Source organism: Coptis chinensis, chromosome 3 (assembly GCF_015680905.1).
Source record: "Coptis chinensis isolate HL-2020 chromosome 3, ASM1568090v1, whole genome shotgun sequence".
NCBI lineage: Eukaryota > Viridiplantae > Streptophyta > Magnoliopsida > Ranunculales > Ranunculaceae > Coptis > Coptis chinensis.
In genome coordinates this window covers 92,025,250-92,029,355 of record NC_141458.1, presented here as the reverse complement: position 1 = coordinate 92,029,355, position 4,106 = coordinate 92,025,250, and the positions used below count along the sequence as shown (strand labels likewise).

Below are 4,106 nucleotides of genomic sequence, written 5' to 3'. Positions count from 1 at the left end.
CATTATGCCACTACAAGAAAAATGACTTTTGGTCACAGGTACAAGTTAGCTTTAGCCACGGTCTAAGGCTGTGGCAGAGTATCTACGGTCTTTAGCCGTGGCCAATTACGTGGGTGGTTTGAGTTTAGGCGAGTTTTTGGCCACGGTCATGTTTCTTTTTCTTTGAACCGTTGATGTAAATCTGTGTTTTTGTATCCGTTGATCTCTTGAAAAAATAAAGGAGCATGAAATGAAATGTATCATTGCGAAATATTCGACCAATAAACTCTCTCTCTCTCTCTCTCTCTCTCTCTCTCTCATGCCATCATAGATATGGGCAGCAAGAAGAAGAAGTGGGTATAAGGTCGTATCTCTTCTCACTCCCCCATTTCTTTTTCCTCATGTCTCCCTTTTCCCTTTTACAATTTTACTTTTTACGGTTAGGGTTACCAATTTGGCCTTGAAGGTAGTGTTTTTCTTAAGATATTTTTGATAAATTATGTTCATATGACATGACTTCATTCACTGTTTATTATATTTGATGTAAACAGGTCTATTCAGCGTATCGTTTTTCGCATCAAGGTGCATTTTTTTTCCATCTCTGTATTGGTGTGGGTTTCGAAATTAGTCAATGAAAAAGTACATTCCCCCAAAACCCCCCTCATCAATAAATCAATCAATCAGGGTTATGGATTCGTGAGATTTGGTGATGATAATGAGAGGTCACAAGCAATGACTGATCGAGATGAATGGACAATATTGTTCTAGTAGGCAGATGCGCATTGGTCTTGCGACCCCCAGGAAATCATCTGGATATCAGCAGCAAAATTCATCACAAGGTATGTAATAATGATTATTCATGTAAAGGAATGTACAGTATGGTATTTCACATCTTTGATGATTGTCATTTTGCAATAATCGTTACAATCCAAGCGAGATGAAATTAACTTGTCAAACAAACATGGACATACTTTCTTTAAAAGGGTCAATTGTTGGTGTTAGGGAATATGGATTAAGCTTGTTGTTTGGTTCTTAAATAGGTTTAGCCAATCCAGTGACATTTATCTCTTAGGTGAAAGCCCTAGCTCATTGATTGGAAGTACATAAGTACGTACATACTCAATGATTAGTAGCTCAAAGAACTTCTAAAGTGCTGAGCATTGTTGTGCTTGGAAATGGCAGCTACGAATACAACCATGCTTGATCTAGAAATTGGATCTCTAAGAGACATGATATGCATGGCACTTCTAGGCACTGCCAGACTGTGAGAGGGTGTATTGTGAGAGGGTGTATGTGTCTATTTGATATATTTAAGTTCAACCTAAAGCTAAGGTCGGTATTCACAACATCGCCATATATGAGTTCTTGATTTCCTTTTAGTACTTCTTGGACATTGATAAGGAATCGTCTCGCACTGGGAGTTGTTGCTTTGCTGTTGCTAATGATTTTTATTTCCAATCCTCATACTCTTGATCCTTGCAAGTTTCTGCATAGAGAATTCGTCATTGGTATCAAAAACTTTATTTTGGTGGTTGCTGATTATAGTCTCCGTGATGGTTGTGTGTTGATTAGAGTTCCTTTTTGTAGCTCGTGAAGCTTCACTGTATACCTCCAAATTTTTTGAAGCTGATCGTCAATGGACGGACTAGGTACTGTTTACTAGTTCCCCAAAGAGTTGGCAGAGATTGGATCAAGTGCCAAATTTGTTGCCTCTTAAAAATCCTTGTTAAGTTAATCTCTATTTCGGTTCATTCCTTTTGGTGAAAATTACTTTTTTTTTTTTGGGTTCAAAGGGTTCTCATTTTTATTTTTTATTTATTTTTTAAACATAATTAATTATAAAATGAATCAACAAGTTGGAGCTCAAACTACTTAGCATTGTTACATTTTTTGTAATGGGAAACAAACTGGCCCAGGAGGTTGAGCTGCAAATATTTATTGTAAAAAAGAAGCAAAGACTGTTTGGGAGATCTGCTCTGAAATGGACCACCCCAAGTGCAAGTTTAAAACACCTATAACTTTGTAGTAAGATGCAATAGAAGTACCTAAATTCCTTATTTCCTATTTATATTGTACTTAGTATGGATAATCAATCGCTATTAGGTGGATATGGATCGAATGGAGGCTTTTCCCAAAATGGAGGGTCTGATGGTGATTTAGGCTCAGTTGATAAGCCCACTTTGTTTTCAACTCTTGTTATGAAAAGAGTATCATCATAACCAACTCATAAGTGCAATAAGTAAACATGGGCTCTTGTGCTTCAGTATACAAAAAAGAAGATGCAACTAAGAACGATAAACCCATTAATAGAGAGTGCCCACCTGTTAATGTACTGAGTTTCAAGTCTCAATGTTCTCCTATGCTTCCACAAACTGGGTTTCGAGACTTTGGTATGTTTTTTACTTCTTGTTTAACGTTTAAGTCCATTGTTATGTTCGTATGTTTGTCTATGTTCATGTCTGCTATCTATGGTGTTTATTATTATTATTTTTGTAGTTGGTGTAGATGATTTCGGTTGTTTTTGTCATTTCTATTGTTTAGTATGAAGTTGTTAATGACTTAATGCGTGTAGCAAATTATTGTTTTATCAATATTATATTATTGTGTATCTACTTTGTTGAACTATTATTCTTCAAATTATTCATGTGTATTGATATTATTAAATTATTTACTATCAATACAAGAGTGCTGATAGAGAAATTATGTTTATTTATTTTATTTATTTATACGTTTTTTTTTTGCTTTCGTGGTAGAAGCCGCCTTGTCATACTTTGTAATAAGTTTCTTAATTAGCATAAGACCCACTGGAGATCTGTTCTCTTACTGAGTATGTAGTTTGTTGGGTTTAGCCATATATCAAAGTCAAATACCAATGTAGCTGTTTTCTTAGGAGTGAAGCTAGCTTCAGGTAAGTATTTAGAACTTTTATAAACCTTGAACGTTGTTTTAATTAGAATTGAATGTATAAGCTAGTTAGCTTTTATTTAGATAATGTATGAGTTCATGATTACCATACATTCGTACCTCATGTATACAATTAAATAATCTGCCTCATGTATCCGATTAAATAATTTGTCTTCTTTTGATGGAACTTCAACATTAATGTGTTTTGTTAGTTAGATGATTTTCTAGTGACTATTTTAGTACTTTCTCTACTTATACTTTTCTTAGAATGAGCAGTTTCTTAGAAGCAAAGAAGTTGGAGTCAACGACTAATTACGATGTAGCGTTTGGCAGGGATTAATTTGTACAACGTTTTACAACATGTAATGGTTAAGTTAGTACTTTCTCTTTCAATTAATATTTGCTATATCACACGATTTTCTGTGCGAATGGTGTGTCGTTTTAGTTCTAATGGTTGCTTTTATATGGCTGTAGCTAAGTCTTCAAAGCCTACTCTCTAAGGTAGGACACATGATGATGAGGTACAACCAAGTGAACCTAAGTATGCAGACTTTGATCCAACACAGTTGAGGTGTTGTTTAGATGGCTAGAAATGCGGTCTATCGAGTTTAGGCACTATAAATGGTGATGTTTTCATTTTTTTGGAGATTCTTAATAGTTTTCAAATTTCTTAAAGAGTAGTTAGTAGTATATTATGTTCTTTTATGTAAGTTTGGATTCCTAATTGGACCTGCTTTGATTTAAAAATATTTATGTTAAGTACTGTATATGAAAATTTAAATTGTGGAGAATTATGATTCTCACGGGTTTTTATTGAAATGGTAGATCTTATGATATGCTTGCAGCCTGCAAGTGATATAAAGGTGCTGCTGGAACAATTTTTTTTTAAAACAATTGAAAGCATTTGCCACGGCCTTAAGCCGTGGCCAAACAATACATCCAACATACTCAAAGTAAACCACCACGGCTCATATAAGCATTAGCCACGAGTGCTAGCTGTGGCAAAAGAGTCATTTGCAACGGCCCTTGGAACGGCTTAGAACTGTGGGCAAAAAACAAGTTTTGGCCACGGCTAAAATCCATGGCAACAGATTAGCCACAGGCGCATTGGCCACGGTCGTGCAACAGCTAATGACCGTGGCAAAAGCTTTTTAGCCACGGTTAATAGTCGTGGCTAATACTCAGTATTCTTGTAGTGTGCTCAGACGTCACTGAAGGGTATT

At 35.5% G+C, this 4,106-nt stretch overlaps 1 long non-coding RNA gene across 6 annotated transcripts; it reads left to right on the top strand.

Annotated features, from left to right (window-relative positions):
• The first annotated feature begins 244 nt into the window (after positions 1-244).
• Positions 245-3,655, top strand: LOC147511646 (uncharacterized). Of its 6 annotated transcripts, XR_015219463.1 has the most exons (5): positions 245-343; positions 531-561; positions 664-2,369; positions 3,160-3,245; positions 3,358-3,655. It is a non-coding gene; the product is annotated as an uncharacterized LOC147511646 (long non-coding RNA). The 6 variants fall into 6 exon arrangements; XR_015219460.1 differs by having other exon boundaries at positions 531-2,369; XR_015219462.1 differs by having other exon boundaries at positions 307-445; positions 531-2,369.
• Positions 3,656-4,106: the final 451 nt, after the last annotated feature.